Source organism: Apostichopus japonicus, chromosome 22 (assembly GCF_037975245.1).
Source record: "Apostichopus japonicus isolate 1M-3 chromosome 22, ASM3797524v1, whole genome shotgun sequence".
Classification (NCBI taxonomy): domain Eukaryota; kingdom Metazoa; phylum Echinodermata; class Holothuroidea; order Aspidochirotida; family Stichopodidae; genus Apostichopus; species Apostichopus japonicus.
Genome location: NC_092582.1, coordinates 4,834,910 through 4,853,288, shown reverse-complemented (window position 1 = coordinate 4,853,288; position 18,379 = coordinate 4,834,910). Strand labels below are relative to the sequence as shown.

At 36.9% G+C, this 18,379-nt stretch overlaps 1 protein-coding gene across 6 annotated transcripts in view; it reads right to left on the bottom strand.

Annotated features, from left to right (window-relative positions):
• The window catches only part of LOC139963388 (discoidin domain-containing receptor 2-like), a 61,765-nt gene that overhangs the window by 41,035 nt on the left and 2,351 nt on the right, over window positions 1-18,379 (bottom strand). For 4 of the 6 annotated variants that reach the window (XR_011791577.1, XM_071964089.1, XM_071964095.1 and 1 more), the window contains exon 2: window positions 10,818-10,907. The exons of the other annotated variants lie outside the window; for them this stretch is intronic. The gene's annotated coding sequence lies outside the window, so the exon portion shown is untranslated. The remainder of the gene's footprint in view (window positions 1-10,817; window positions 10,908-18,379) is intronic. 6 annotated transcript variants of the gene reach the window in all.

The following is an 18,379-nucleotide window of genomic DNA, read 5'->3' as shown; positions in this document are numbered from 1 at the left end:
CGACTTTGAAAGATGCTGCATAGGCACAGTGGGATACTAAATAGCTCTAAAGAATTCTGTTGATAAAAGATCATGTGATTGTGTCACTATCAAAATAAAACATAAAAGGTTCAAAGATTATAAATGACATGTATAGTGATGGTGTTGCTATATATACATAAATATATAACTGTGTTTCGTGGACAAATTTTCTGAATGTTTGGTATTATTTAAACAAAACAAATATGTGTAACGGTAAGTGGGCCTGACATTTTGATCTTAGCAGGATCTTCTTCAGAGGCTGAAAGACAAATACAAGGAGTCGTAAGTTATTTTAAAACAAATACACCGGAAGTTGGCCTACCAGGGAAATACTTCCATCCTTGATGGACAACTTTCCCTCCAAAGCAAACTCGCACTCTATCAATTATAGGTATTTTCTTGCAATGCGCCGAGAGGAGTTACCGTCTTGTAGACGAACAACTAATTAGGTACCACTCCTGGTGATGATCTGTGCATGTACGAGAGTTGATAATCTAAGTATTCATAATCATCACGGATGAATTAGTTTTCCAGCGATGTTTTAAATTGATTCGACCTGTCTCTTCCAATAACAGTTTTAATATAACATTAATACAGGACTGGATTCCAGAAGTTTTTGATCTTTATCACATCTGATTTTTAGGTAAGGGATTAAGTATAACCTTCACAGCTCGAGTAGCTTCATCAATCTCGAAATGATATTACCAATTGGAGACCCCACGTTGAGAAGTGTCATGTTACGGTAAATGCATCGACGATGTAGCACTCATTTTAAACATCTTCTCCACAGCAAGACAGCAAAAGAGTAACAAACTTTAATACAAGTTTTGGAAGTGGATTTTTCAGGGGATGAGCCTGGGATACAAAAAAAAACCATGGAACTTTGCAAAAATTGCGGTATAGGCTCCAGTTTGCATATGCTACGTTGTGTTAAGATAATAGTTTTTGTCCCCGAGGTTGAAAAGAAATCACGGATATTCTGTGAATTCGCGGAAAAAGCTCATGCCTGATTTTTAGAGCTCTGCACTTTCAGGCATCGAGTTTAAATAGGTATGACTAAGGGAGTACAGTGTTAAAAAGAATACCAGTCCACCCTTGACATAGCAAAAGTGCTATTGGATGTGAGGAGACAGGAAAGTAAGCAAACAAGCGAAACAAACGTCGGCGCAAGAAGACGCTTTTGAAGAGCCTTAGGCACCGGAACAGGAACAATGTCCCCATCCAACTGCAGCTCATCATAAATTAAATATAACAAATTCAAAATATTCCTGATTTCCTACAATATATACGCCAACACCATTATTATTAAATATTAAATTTTGGCATTTCAAGTCTTGAAATACTTAAAAGTACAACGATACACATCCTTACTGGTAATCGCCATGTAGTGATCCAAGGTACTTCCTTTACTAAAGGACATGACTAGATGCATTTTCTTTTCTTCAGCTGTTTTCATTATTATTTATTTTTCATAACTTACCACCAAAAAATTCAGTTTTGTAAGTTACTGACTTGATTGTGATAAACAAACACTTCCTTCATAAATTTCAGGTACAAAACTATATCAAAGATACATCAAATGCATAGGCGTAGGAGGCGGGGGGCTGCAGGCCCCCCAACCAACATTTTTTGTGAAAATTTCAGGTAATATGCTGAGAATTTTTGCAATTTTGCAATGTGTTTTTCAAGGTTGAACTTATATTATTAGTATCATTATTATTATAACGACAATATGGAAGGGTAATAACACGGAAAATGATTGTATGTTATTGGCATGTGATGTAGTAACCGATGATTGCCTATATAATATGCACATTAACATTCACAGAAAAATTTTGGTAACATTTTTCGGGCAAGTCGTTACAGCCCCCCCCCCCCCCCAAATCAAATTTGGCTCCTACACCTATGATCAAATGTACTACTACTATAGCAGATTTTCCATATATATATATATACACTAATTAAAATGAATACATTAATAATTAAATATTCACTCTTTATTGAACATTCCAAGAGCAGTAGTAAAGTAGTTCATGAGTTCATAATCCAACCCTATCAAGTTGTCAGTTCATAGTGCTGCTGCTTGACTACTTCAGCTTTCTTTACTATAGTTTGTAAACAGACTATACTGTACATTGTTTTGAACCCAAGAATGACATCTGGAGCAAACCCCTGCTGGACTCATTCATCATTTTCAGCTCACTTGTGAATCAAGGGCACAATCCATCAATCTATACATTGTCATATCCACAAATATCATTAAGTTGTTGTAAATATAGACAGTTATTCCCCAGGAGACGGAAACTCTATACCCACAACTAATGACTTGATTACTTTAGGGAATAAATGCTAGGCTTCACTTAATTGAAGCCGCTTGCTGACTATTAACACCAAAAATAATCAGAGAGCACTTGATTTAAGTCATGGGTGACTTAGTTCTCTGATCTTAATGAAAAGAGAGGACTGCTGAGTAAGATGGGGGGTCCCATATGGCAATGTTTCTGGAACTTTAAAAACAGAAAAGTTATTACAGGTGTAGTAGTTCTGGCCGGCTGTCTGTTCATTTCCTATATATATGTACAAATTTCAACAGTCCAACATCTTCCTAAAGGTGTTTACTTTTTTAGTCATCAGTTTAAGATGTAAAGAATAATTTATAGTTTTCAAACTCTTTGTCTGAAGCAGTTTTGAAGGTTCTGAAATTTGTCTCATTTATACCAGTAGATCTACTATATATATTATATATTGGTCCTGTGTACAAAAACAGACTCTTTGCAATTGTATAGCAAATTTTGCATTGATCTATGGACATTTGATACTTGATATGTGACAAGCTATTCTCAATAAAGTTGTTCCCACAATATGCATTACTCAGGAATCATCATGTGTACTGAAGTCCTCTATCCACACATAGACAACAAAACTGCAAGATATCTCCACACATACTGTATGTAAGATTAGGGAAGCCATAAAAACTCTTGACCTTCAGAGGTCAAGCTGTGATATTACTTCTCACAGTGTTCCCATGGAAGCAGCACCACACAATACAATATATATGCTAGCAGTGCATGTACACTGGTGTACAGTACTTAGCATACATGCTTTGGTGCCATTGGCAATGTGAACACTAACCAGGGAGCTGCTACTCTAACTTTAGAGTAGCAGCTCCCTGCACTAACAGTGGAGATCTAATGAGCGCTACCTAAAGTACTACCAATGACTCATTGTCTCATATACCTCTTGTGTAGTATTGTGTAGTACTGTTATGTAGTATTGCGTAGTGTCAGAGTTGATTACCTCTGTATTTCAGCAGGGTAACAATTCCTGGTCCCCTTCTCCTGCCCTCTCACCTTCTCCCCTACCCTTAATGGTCTGTTGTATAGACCCCAACTATAGCACACTATCTTGGAAAAGTTTCTTGAGATTACGTAATCGACCTGCCTTGGCCGTAAAATGACCTCTTTTTACCAATAAGTCTGCAACGCCTGCCACATATTTTTTCTTGTATCAGGGTCTTTGTGTGAACGCTGTATGATTAACTACATTGTAGACATGAACATATTTCCAGACAGTGTTTACACAAAGAGCCTAATGGTGTTAAGAAGCTATGCAGGCTTATCTTAGAGCCTGAGGTGAATTTAAGACCATGGCAGGTCGATTACGGCATCACAAAACTTTCCTAGTTATAGCGTGCTATAATTAGGAGCCAATAAAGCAGGTCTTTAAATAACCTATAAAAAATGCCGGCCCGATTTTCATAGACTTATTAAAACTAACAGAAGCCTTTCTACGACACAAAATTAGTAAATACACTCAGTCGATGCAATCAGTGATTTTATCGTTTACTGACCATCTTCATCTTCAGACCCTTAACTTTGTTACAGTTCAGTGGCAATGTTTCAAGGACAATCCAAACATATTATAACAAAGGTACCTAGCCCCATCTACCATACTCTGCATTTTAGAATGGCGACTGGCGGCAGTACCATCAACTGTTATGCTAACTGTCCGCAAGTCCAGTGCCTTTTTACAAAGTTGTGAAAGAAAATTTGTATATAGACTTCTAACATTACAAATATCAAAGGTACCTAGTGTCACCTACTATATACAGTACATGGAACTTTAGAATGGAAGCTTTAGGCAGCAGCTTTAACTGTTCAAGCCAACTGTGTCTGCAAACTGTGCCTTTATCTACAGTATGAATGAGGGAACATATTTTCTTTTAGACCCCATAGCTAGGTACATTTGCACAGTATGTACAGTATGATGTAGACTTGTAGGGTACTACGGAGAAATTGAAGCTCGGTAACATGGCAATAAGGAGCTCTCACCTGTCCGTGGATGTAAAAGTGATGCATTAAAATACCGCTGCTACGGCGGAATCAATAAATGACATAACTGAGAGATGTAATTAAGTGCCTTGGAAATGAATCACAAACCAACTAGGCCATGTCTGACTATATACTGTACGATACATGTACACAGACAGATAATAGGAAGCTGCACTATATATATAAACATGTAATAAAGTATATTAAGGTACCCATTAAGGCTGAGATTTACGTCCTGTTAAAACTTAAAGCAGCACCATCTGGCAGATGTCGGTGCAGATGGATGGCATCTGCATTTCATAAGGGATTTAACAAAACTTTAAAAGAAATACTGAGTTCTTCAAATAAGATGTGAAATTGATGAAAATAAGAAACCTTCCCTTTTTTAGCTACCGACTTGCAAGAAATTAATGAGCAGACATTCCATTCTCAACATTTGTGTCCGTTTTCATATTATTAATCACATACGTACAATACAAGCTGGAAAATATACAATTACCTTTTACTTTGCTTCGTTAATTTGAAATGAAAACATGACTAACAAACATAATGCACTACAGTACATTGGATGAGATTTTTGTACCAAAAAGCGTTGAAAAACTTGATTGCAATTATCAGATCAAAATGCTGTCAGTTAGTGAAGTAAATTAAGAGAAAGCTATTGACATGAAGCACAACTAGTAAAGTCAGTGAATAAATTGCTGTTTGTTCAATTAAAATGTTTTGTATATTTAATGAGTTTTTGAGCCACTTATGTGCAGTTCGTGCAAGTGCTTCAATGACAGACAGGGCAGTACTCCCATAACAGACACAGCTGCATACGGTTAGAGTTCATGTCTAGATATCAATACGCAGAACACACAAATATCGGATAGAAACCCCAAATGACCTTTGACCTCCACAAAAAAACTGTAGGCTTCTTGTATTTAATGTGGTACTTCGACACACCAAACATGAAATTGGTCCGACCTTCCCTTTATCAGATATCGTGTTTACAAGCTGGGCATCACAAACACACACATACATGTACATATGCCTTCATGAATGCAAAAGGTTACGATTATCATCAAAATAAACAAATTACTGCTTTAAATTCATAGCAAGAAACACTGCAATTTTCAGGTTCTTCACTATTGAAGTGTATTGCATGTGTTTATACCAACTTATCATACTAACCATGTACATGTAGAGTATTGCAGGGCTACTGTACTATACCACAGCTCATTATCACCCCTGCTTAAAACACAAATTACATCATATAATTAACATGTTAACAAGTGATAAATTAAATTGCCAAACTCATCATCTATCCAGGAGACCATGATATGGCCGTATCACCCTCTTCACTATGAACTAATTAAGGCCCTCCGACCATGGCACGATAAACAAACAAAACTATTTGATCGAGTCATCTCAAATTCTGTCTTAATTTTCTCTATTCTCTGGTCAAATTGGCTGAAAGGAGTGACCACAGAAGCTTAGCACAGATGACATCATCCAAACAAACCAAATGGACAAACACTCCAAAGCCGGGCAGCTATACCATTTTGACTAAGGATATTGATTAGTGACAGGGCAGAGACCCAATAAAATCTGAGGAGATGTTTGACAGAAGCAAATCAAAATGTTATTACTATTCAGGACCAGATGGTAGTTAGTCTTCAAAGTTAATAACTTGAAAACGAAATTGTCTCTGAATATCTTTCTTGTTTAAGTTTTTTGTAATTTATTTAGAAGAGTTGACTACTAACATATAGTGCACCAATGATTTAATGCCTTAAAATTAAAATCAATAGTTAAAATTGACCTTTCAAAACAGACTAAGAAGAAACCAGATGTCTTCAAGCAATCCGGCTAAAGCAAATCTTTCCAAAAATATTGAAGGGATAGTTTTGAGCAGGAGAGGATTTTATTAGTTTTAACCTTTTCAGTTGTTACAGTTGGTATATCAGGGATATTTAGAAATGACTTTGTCTGCTTGTCCCTCGGACAACCATGCATGCCCTTACATTTGGTTTCCGAACAGCAAACTTGGTTGCCCACCAGCCTACCCCCCCACCCTCCCTCTCAAACGAAATGTAGCAAACTTGGTTGCCCACTCCCTGCCCCCAACCCTCCCTCCCAAAGAAAATGTAGCACAATAACAATGATCAACATGTACACTGGGGGAAAGATGTGAAGGTTCGGTGAACACCAGCTTTGGGGTGATACCAATTTATCAACCGTTTAAAAAATTTCCCCGTTATATGAAACACTTTTCTGCTAACGGAATGAGTTACGTAGATTAAGACTTATCCAAGTTTAAGCACAATGCCCATTGCTTAGCTGATTAGTGTTAACCATGCCATACTTACTGCTCCTATAACCTAGTCGCTGCATGCACTGACAGCAAGAATAAACTGACATAACACAACAAATCTTTTTTGAACAAAGCTAAAATTTTAAATTATCTAAGTACTGTAGGTTATGCCAGCAGTTTAGAACATGACAATAAACGGATCACAGTTAAATAAACTCCAATTTTTCTCTGTAAATTGATCGAAAGAGGCTATTTAGGTCATGAACCCTCAGTACCGGCATATAAGAGAGAGGCCATATATTCTCTTCTCCTACACCAACGGTTTCTCACCTTTCTTACTTTCGGCAAACTAACAAGACCTTCCCACCCCGGCATCAAATTTAGCCGTTGGCACTTTTAACCATTCAGAAGACAGAAATAAGCAAAAGGATGTGGAAAAATTTGAGAACTTGCTGAATAGGTAGGTGTTTGATCATCACCTGATGGTGACTAAACCTGTGAAACTCCTTATTAAAGCAGTTGTATATCCAATATATAGTAAAATATACAAAAAATATTAAATTAAGTGTCATGATCTTAACAAAATATTTTCTCAATCTCCCAAAAAATGTTAACTTTTGTTTCAAGGAATAAATATCTGATCCAGTGTCGACTGTCGAATTGCTAAAATGCTCTTCAAAACAATAAATGATCGAATTGCTACGCAGGTCCGACGATGTAATGTAACTCAGTATTTTACACAAATAACCAGGAGCATTTTATAAATGAATAAGTTCAGATCATTCCAAACTGCTACCCAAAATAATCTTTTACTAAATTGTTTATCATTTATGTTCTTGTTGAAATTACTTTCACCAAGAGTGCAGATATCATTCAAAATGCAACGAGTCATTTGCTTGTTTCGGAGATCTTTGTTGTTCATGAAAGTTACCATAAAAGACGACATCTTAAAATTACATGATAAATTCATTCATGTAGCCTGTAGGCTGTTGACAGAAGCATTCAGATATAAGTAATAATACAGATTTTGACCATATTATTCTTTAGCAATCGCTGTTATTTCATCATTTACATTTTAGATTTTTGTTCATCTTTATATTGTGAGTACATTTTCATATTTTTGTACATTTTATAGGAACGTTTTCATATCTATGTATATTATTTTACGTCTTATATGTTGTTTACAAATTTTAATGTTTTGAGCTCATGTTATCAACCAATTTCCATTGTTTTTTATTATGATTGGCTGACTAAATATCTATCTTTCTATCTATGTTCAACAGGCCAGACCTACTAAATACTTTCACGCTCTCATCATGAACTCACCACATACTACATAGCTTTAAGTCTGTAAGGATTTAACACTTAAGGGCAAGCTAGCATCAAAATGAACAAATTTAGTCAGAGTAGGGCAAATTCCATCTAATTATTAATTTTCTGATACCAACAAAACATTTTACACTTTCCTCTCAGAGATTGAAGAGGAGAGACTTGAGAGGGGAGGAGACAGGAAGGTGTCTCGCTCCGGTCTGATGGCATCGCAGAGCCTGAGGGGGTTATATAGAGGGAGACAATGAACCTCAGAAACTAATGAATCAGTCTGTGACAATGCCACCTAGCTTTACGAACTGTGTAACATTTGAATAAACGAGGTGCTCTGGTACCTGACTGCTAAACAAAATTGCTGGATCAGTTAACGTCAGTATTCAGTCATGTATATGCATGTTACTGTAAAAGCTGTACTGTAACCTTGATGTTTGTAGTTCTCAACACATCATGACGGGATTACATTTATTTATTAACTAATAACTATTAAGAAAACACCCTTATGTGCAATCAACTCACAATTCTCTCTGTCTGCAAACATAAAGATCATTGATAACAATCACGTCCAATACCAAGCAATGGTTTTCATTAAGCCTTTTTTCGGGAGGGTAGGGGAGGAGGGGGGAGGAGTGAGGGGGAGGGGAGCGAGGGATAGGGGGTTAGAATATTTCACTTTAGAAGAACTTGACATGTATAAATTACAACTTAGTTAAATGTAGAAAATATACCAATTCAAGTAGAAATCCTGTTTTGAACACACACAAACACACACTGTATTCAGTCTGACACAAAACAGCATCTCAAAGAGATCATTACTAAGACAACCCATTAACCCTTCTGAATAGCGCCTGTAATTTTTGGGGAATAACCTTTGATCCTCTCATGAGTCCCCCCATTTGACAGCTTTCTATAGTTACTATATCCTGTTTGAGAAGATTCTGACTTCTTTGATGATTTTCATGAATAAGCGAGGTATATTGAGATCAATTGAGGGGCAGTCACAGAAACATTTATTCAACACAAGAGATCCACAACAAAAAGATTCCGACACAATAGGTAATCCTCTCAACCAAGCTTAGTTCACTCAATCCATTGGAGCGGGTCTGACTTCCAAAACACTTCTTTTTTTGTCAACATCTGTTCGAGGTTGCTTGCTGACTAAGGAGTTAGAGTTGATTACATACCAACATTTCTCCTCCCTCGGTGTGACTTTTCACCCACATTATTATATATATACTACTCTTCAGGGAACAACAGAATTCCCACCCTTCCTATAACCATTGTTATTACAACAAGAGAATAATTCGAAACCATGAGACATCCCAGACTGTTGACTGCTGTAAATTGAACCATGGAGCTATAAACAGAGATAGCTCCATGATTGAACCAAGAGTTCTCCCTGCAATGACTGTAAGGTTTTGTGGTCCTGTTAGAGAAGGTGCCAGCCATTGTTAATCTAGGCAACTTACAGCATAAATAAGATAAGGAAGGTGGTACCGTATTTGTAAGGTATCTATGCTACCAAGGCAAATTTTTTATGGAGTTACCCTGGTTGTCCCACAGACAATCAGGTCTCACTTTTTGGTCTCCCAACAGCAGATTTGGTTGCCTGAAAATATGCAGCAAATATAGCAAAGAATGAAAAATATGTACACTGTAGGAGAGATGTTTCAGGTTTGGTGGGGGGAAAAAACAGCTTTTTTTTACTGCAAGTATTTTCAAAGTGACATAGGGCGACCCCAATTTATCGTTTCACCTATTTGGGGGGTATTTAGGTAAAATGCGAACTGAACTTGAATGAAACAACCGGCCATCCACTGCACGACCAACAAAGCCGATTTTGGTTTTCCAAACAGAAATTTGGTCATCTAAGACTACTGGACTAACCGTTTCAAAATAATTTGACTTGGCTACCGTAGAGTGTTTCCATCCGGACAGTCCTTCAACTACTGAGTTGTTGCAAATGCAAGTTCCATTGTCAAAGTCAGACAGCTAATACTGTACCAGTTGATAATTAACGAGTAAGAAATAGTTGAAGACCAAACATTTAATAGATTTGGTTGAAAAGTTAGAACACCTTATCCTGGGGGAGGAGCTAACAGGGAGGGGAACCCTTCACTATCGAAGAATATTGGGACTTTAAAGACGGCTTCGTAGCAAATGTTTGGCATACTTACAGCTTTATGAAGGAAGTTACTACAATCCATGTAGCCAATGTTTACACAAATTTCCTGCAAAACTTGTGAGGCTAATATGCTGACATCTATCATGTACAACTTGTTTCTCCAAAATGGTAAATTAATACCTTTCTTTCGAGGAGGTTACATGTAGTGATGTGTACTACGGAACACCATGTTTACGTTTTTAAGTGTTCATATCCTAATGTTAACAGTGACACTTTACACTTTTACAAGTTAGTCGGCAGGACAAGATTTATCTTTCACAAAAGGGGACAATCTTGCTTAACTCTACGGTACAGCAACTTTCCTCGCTCAAACAATCTCTTACCATGTGTGTGCCACTGCGACAGTAGCTTATTCATGCCAGAATTCGCTACCATATTTATTTATCAAACTGTAGGCATAACATCACAGTTGATCTGGGAAATTGGTATCAACAAAGGCATGCTAGCGATCTCCAATATTTCTTCTTTTCTCTTCTGGGAGGGGTGGGAGGGGGGTTGGGCAACTTAAAAGTTGTTGCATAATACATGACACCTCATTGGTACATTTCATTATGTTCCTCATGTCACAGGTCTTCATTTAACCATTTCTTTCCAAGTTTAAAACTAGCCAAACGACAGTCTAAAGCATCTCTTAAGGTATGTTTATATACAGTACCTCGTGAGATTCCAGAAATGAGTTTCTTTTCCTTTTCCAACTCTCTGGCAGGGCTGACTGAGTAGGCCTACTCTGAAAAGGCCTTTGATCCTATAGAGAAATGAGAACAGAGAACAATGACCCAGGAAAACATCCAGCTGTAGGATTTTCTCCTGAATATTTGAACAAGCCTTTTAATGAACAACTAAGTCAACACAGCTACACTGGGTGATTATTGACTCTTCCTCCTCTTTTCTGAGCTGGTCTATTTTAAAGAGGCTCACAGAATTTGATGGCAGTCGTATATTTGAATAGAGGGTTTGGGATAATTCAGGTAAACATTGAGTTTTGACCAGATTACCCATCCACAGTTGATTTTTAACAATACGATTGCAAACGTTAGGTGGTGAGATGTGCTCTGAAATCAATATTGACAATATTTTGATATTAATTAGTCAGTTATTATATATATATTACCATGATAGCCTCTAAAGAAGATCCCGCAAGGATTTAATAAACTGTCAAGACCACAAAAAATAAAAACAAATTTATCAGTGTAGTAGTGCACGTTACAGGCATTCTTAACAGACTTCAACAGTTTAAATCTTTCTCTTTACATGTACTTCTATATCTATATACGTCTATATCTTCAAAAACCTACCTCAACTGCTAATGTAGTAGTTGTACCAGAGGTCATTTGTCTTAAACTCCAAAAGTAACAAAGCATAACATTTTTCTAATGGGGTTGTAAATAAGTGGAACGGTTTGCCTGAGAAAGTTGTACTTGCAAGTAGTGTGAATGGGTTTAAGAATGCTTTGTACAAGCACTATAAGCATTGTAATCGGGTCTGAGTGTTTGTGTCTTCAGTTTTTTTTTCTCTCCTATATGGTCCTTGATGGGGACTTGAGTGTCCCTCCTGATCCTTTTTTCTACTAAACTAAACTAGCACTGCGACCTCTTATTGCAATGTCACACTACTCCTTTAAATGTTACTACCTCTTATCGATTTACTTACTGCCCAAGTGAAAACATTTGGTGCTGTTCACCATTGATTTGACTGCTTTGTACACAGCTGGTTCACTGATAGAGCAAGGTACTGTAACTGCCTATATAATGTAGTATGTGACATGTTTATAGATATGTTTGTATTCTGTGGTTAACCCTTCACTGCTGTGCAAGACATCATGGATATAATTGTACTGTGTATACGTTGCAATCTCGTGAACGGACGGAGAACTTCACATTATATAAGTTACACACTCACTCAAATCAAACTTTTTAACTATATGTACAAATGCAGGCAAGTTTTATAAACAAAATAATGCATTGTGTCTTCATGCACCAGATATCATTATTTAAAGGTGAGTTTATTAGCACAAAATTGCAGACACCCAACTTGAGCATTAAGTATATTCTATACTTATAGAATGGTTTATATCAGTAACAAATATCGCCAGGGAATTCCCGGATGACCAAAACACTGGATAAATTTGCTCTCAAATTTGTGGGTAATGGGAATTTTAGAAATATGTGAATTACAAACTAGATCAAAATGCTAAATTATATCATAATTATCAATTCAAGTTGATACTAGTAAGAATGATGCAAAGATGCAGAGTTACATTGAAACCATCAGCAATCCACCGCTTGAAAGAATCACATTCAACCCACAGACTTTACATACTCTATCACTACTGTCTGTTGGTTTATCACCATGGCAATACCTCTGATCACAGGCAAGAACTTCCACCATGGAAAAGCATCCTTGTCAGGGAAAATACTTCCATGCTTCTTTCTAGTCAAACCCCCCTGTTAACCTCAATCTTTGTGGAAAACTGGATGTCACCTTGGCAACAAAGGCTAAACCATCAGGATACTGAAATCTAATATTGATGCACTTTGACCTTACAATGTCATTGAGAACTGATTCCAAATAAAAGGAGACCAACCATTTTATTATGACTGACTTAGCAAGACTAGTCTAAATAGTCACTAACCGCTGGTGCCTACATGCTGGGATAGGCTGTCCAAGCACAGCATTTTCCTTGGCTACATATCATTGCATATACAGTAGCAACTATCTGTGTGCACTGTGCAGGTCTTTGAGACTCCATTTAAAATGGAGGGAGGGGGGAGGGAGGGAGGAAGGGAGGGAGGAAGGGAGGAAAGGAGGAAGGGAGGAAAGGAGAGAGAGAGAGGCATTAAATGGAACACAAGTTATGAATTAGATATTACAGGAAAACACTTTGATCATCTAGTAATCTTATATTCTCATCTTCGGTTGCCCTAATCCAGGAATAATTTGATCCAGCATCGCATCATTGCACAATGCTACATGCAAAATGGGGAAAACTACTATATATATTTACAAGTGGAGAGATGTGTAGCAGTTTGCACACAGTAAACATGTGTTTTTTTTATGTGAGATAAAGCTTTTAGACCCTTCAAAACTGAGCACTACACAAAAACCTGAACACTAAATTATTCCAGGCTGCAAATCACAGAAGCATCAAGAACATCATTTGCAGGATATCATTTGCTTGCAAACTCAATCTTTCAACAAATCTGTCATTGATTCTTGTTGTTTGTTTGTTTGTTTATTTGATTTTTAGCAGATAATAAATATATAAATGTAGAGGGAAGTACTTTAAAAAGCCGATACAGGCTCAACAAAGTAAAGGATATAAAGGAAAAGCAAAGGATTCTGATTCTGAGAACTGGGGCAACTGTTACAACAGCATTTTTCTAATGATTAATCTCCAATAGGAGCAGGCCCATAGCTAGTCGGGGGCACAGGGAGGCCCTGCCCCACCCATTCAGACTACTGTTCCCCCTTCCCCCAATCCCCCATCGGTGGCACCATGATGTGTGTAAAAAGTTCACAAGTTACAGGACACAAGTTTAAACTTGACACAAGTACTGCACCCTCCAACTCAAGACTTCCTGACTCTAGGCCTAACTAGAGATATAAGCACAATTAAAGTATATATAGGGCCTACATCAGTCAGAAATAAAGTTCCTTTCCCATATAGGCCTCCTTTCACAAAGCTACTTACAGCTGTATAGTTTGCATTCCATTATAGACACATACAGACCAATGCCTTTCATCTCTCTCACTCTTGACCTCATTCTCCACAATCACAATTATAATCATGAGGTAAATTAGACTAAGCCCTTTTGCAAAGAATGAGCAAGTTATTTATCAAGTTAACGGACACAGGCTTGTAAACAAAGCAAGAGCTCCATAGTATACATACATAAAACTGTGCACCCAGTAAAACACTACCTAACAATAACTGTCATGGCAAGTAATCAAGGACATTCTTTCTATTTTAGGGTTATGCTTGACATTTTATAGGCATGGTTACGTCATATCAGTCATTCTGCAGGGATTAATTTAGTGTTCCAACATAGCAGTTTTTAATGTTCTGAACTCTTGTCTCCTAAACATGCTATGGTACTTGTGTACCTACATCAGATGCCTACATCTTTGCAAAAGTTTATTCAAGCAACTTGCCCATATCACATAGCAATTTGCCCATATCGCAGAGTAATTTGCCCATATTGAATAGTAATTTGCCCATATTACATAGAAATTTGCCCATATCGCATAGCAACTTGCCCATATCGCAGAGCTAACTTGCCCATATTGCATAGCAATTTGCCCATATCACAGAGCAACTTGCCCATATTGCAGAGCATTTTGCCCATACTACATACCAACATACCATATTACATACCAATTTGCCCATATTGCATACCAATCATTTGCCCAGATATATGTATATCACAAAATGGGAGACATGCAGTACACAATGCACAGTGCCATAATAATTCATTGTATATAAATATTCTTTCCATCCAGGGAGATTTTTAGAACAGCCAGATTTTCCAACATGAACAACACACTGAAGTCACACATCGGTACCACATCTTTGATATCACATCTTTGATATCATATGGGGGAGATCTATCATCACATCTGGCAGATCCGACCCTTTAATCATATTTAACTCCAGTCAGAACAGCACCTGCAGGCAAAATTGGTTGGGCAGCAGCAAACAAGGTCAAACCTGTTGTTTTGTGAGGCAAAACTAGAAGCTTGGCAATATTACCATTCACAGGAAATAGCCCCTCTGCATTCTAAAGATGAATATTAAATCACATCTTACATTTCCTGTGGAGCTAGATGACATCACTGGCAAGCTCCGTTAAATGCTGATCAGAGTCAGGCTTTGACATTTGAAATGAAAGGGAAATTGCTTGTAACATTCCCAAGAAATTGTCAGTAGCCTAGTACTTCACCACATGGTAGTTAACCTAGAATCTAAATTCGGACACCTCTTTTACAGTGAATGGTACGTCTTACAGTTTTTGCAAATGTTGTCATCGGTTTTGTACTCGGTAAAGAAATCTGAGGATACAGCCTTCAAGTACAAGCCAACAAATGCTAAACTGTGTTACAAACCCAATCTCCATATGAACACCAGCTTATAGCAAACATCAAGTCTTCCCCTCCCCCTCCTCCTCCTTACCCCTCCTCCTCCCCCCTCCCAATGTAGGTTCAGAGAATTAGGAGGCATGCATATCATTTTTGCATCCAAATTTCATTGAGGAAGGCTAAGGGCATGACACTCATCATCCCTTCAGTGCAGCTAGTGCCAACCACAGTGAACAAAGTTATTATTGAAACCACTGGAAGACCAGAAAAACCAAACCCCAAAAATATATCCAATAGTTAGACTGCTCAACAACACTGTAAAAGCAGCGATTCCGAATAGGTCGAGAGGATTTGGTTGTGTTTCAGGATGGAAAGTCTAATCGCTACACAACCCCCTTCACCTTACGCAAAAATGTGCAAATGTGTTAAATCCGAGTTAAGTAATAGTCATTGAGTTTCTGATGATTTCACTTGCTCGTCAGTGAACCAATTTGATTTCAAACTTCAAAGTGTAATTCTCAATTCTCAAAGACAATTCAAGCCTCTAGATTCTATGCAAGATTTCCACAATCAGTGAAAGGTGAACTTTTGAAGGCATGAACTGCATACTGTATGTGTGAGTGTGTTGTGTAGACCAGCCATGTTGGCCCCATTAGACAAGCTACTTTAACAAATGGTTCTAAGTTTTTATCTTGTTTCGTTACCATTCAGAATCAAATCAAGTTATGTCCTGCCACATGTAAGAATTGCTACAAACTGTATAATTCACTATTCATGATTGCAATACAAAAGTCCCTAAATGTAATATGGTAAAATGTCATTCAACAACATGCTTGCTTCTATGTTACTTTAATCATGCACACAGTATACATATTTGTTCTGGACATGACTGACAATTAATAGAAAAATGGTACAAATGTTGGCAACTGTTACAATTTAGCTGCAAAGGTTGCTTTAACTGAAGCATTCCATACCATCTCGAATCAGATGGCACAACTTGTGGCAATGAAAATATTTGGATAAATCTTATGAAAATTAATCGGAAAACAGATGAGCTATATAAACCACAATGGTAAGTATATATAGTAAACCTATTGATCTTCTGCATACCTGTAAGATGACTCATAGCTCTTGCACACACAGAGTTCAACAAGTTCACTCTTCTCTTTTACAAGTGGTTGTTTGCAGCATCATCTTGTTTTAAACAATTTCAACCAACATTTGAAAGTTTTCTTTAATAAAATTAAATGTGGTTAAACTAAGGCAACCATTGTACATATAGGGTTGCCAATTGCTGTTGATAATTCTGGGTCCAGTCAATGTGCCTTTGTCACAGATTTATCATGCATATCAGGGAAAAAACTAGCTTTTTACCAATTATTGAAGTGAATACAAATTTTTGCAAGAACTGACACATTCTAAGTTTTGTTCAAAAAAGTAAACCAAACTTTCACCCTATTAATTAAAGGAGTTGTCCAATGCCTGGAAAGTGCCATTTCTAGTCATTGGTTGACAGGGGGGGGGGGGGGAGTTATCTAAGGTTTTCCTATGCTCAGTCCCAAAGATGCAGGGTAAGAGGGGCTTTGTTGCAATGCAGATACAACTAGTGTCACAGAGCTTTCTGATTGAGAGTTGGCAAAACACTAGTGTTGTAATATTGTATGATTCCGATTAATACACAAGATATGCAAATACAATTTAGAAGACAAACAAATTCTCATAAATTATCACCATTTTTGTAACTATTTTAAAATAAAACTTGACCATTCAGGCTAAAGAACTGAACTGTATGCTATTCAGGATTTTAGAATTAAATGAGCTTAAAAATAGCTCATAACTTTAATTCAAGGCTTCAAGCACTGTTTTTGACATTAAAGTACGTACATACATGTCAACATATTGTTGAGCTGCTTAATTTGCAACCTATCCAAATAAAATAAAAAGAAGATCAAAACAGGTGGTGGCAATTGAAAGGAAGTTGATTGAGTCAATGTAATTCTTTAATTTCTTTCTACAGGTTCTATAAAGTGTGTATTGGTAAAGATAGTTTGCATTGTAACTTGAATGAACTCATCAATATCTATACAGGTTCTGTCAAAATGTGTATTGGGTAAGAATAGTTTGCATTGTAACTTGAATGAACTCATTGATATCTACAGGTTCTGTAAAGTGTGTATTGGGTAAAATAGTTTGCATTGTAACTTGAATGAACTCATCGATATCCATACAGGTTCTGTAAAGTGTGTATTGGGTAAAATAGTTTGCATTGTAACTTGAATGAACTATCGATATCTAGGGTCTACATTGTAAAATTGTAACAATATCGAAGTAAATGAAGTATATTCTTTACGTGCAATAACACAAATATACATACAATATAAATATATACAATATGCACACGAGGTACGCAACTACATTGTACAGTATAGAATATACTAGCAGTTTCTTACCCAGAATGTTCTTTACATCACACAATGTTGTACCATTATGGATGCACTACCCTTAAGTATATCATAGTACATTCTCCCTTGCCATAACAAACAAGATTTTAAATATTTTTGGTTGCTGGATATGTCAACAACTACCAAAAAAAAGGTCCAAACATTTTTTTTTTAATTTATCCAAGGGAAGAATTTTTTTTGGTAAACAAGCCTTGAGGCATGAACAGACACAAATTGAAACCAGAGAAAAAAAATCCTGACCCTTCTCATCATTAACACCTTATCTTCAATAACAGACAAAAGTTCAAGACTGCCAGTCAGAATTTGACCTCAAGGTCATATTTTCAGCTGCAAAAACAGTAGGGGTTCTCTGGAATGACAAGCTAATATTCATCAAACATGTGTGGAAAGCATGATCAGTCTCAATAACGGTTTTCCTGTTCAATATCAAAGCTGGTGCTGTGGAAAAAGTTGCTGTATACAGTATATAGCATTGATGCGTTCCATTTCCTACTTTGGTCCAAACAATCTTTTTTGGGACTAGTAAGCACGTACTTCAACATCACAAGATCATGACGACATTCTTTTTCCCAAGAATTGTTTCCCATTTTAACACACACACACACACACGCACATGATTGCTGCACAAAAATATGATAACTGAAGCATGTGGTCAAATGGGCCACAAAATTTAACACAA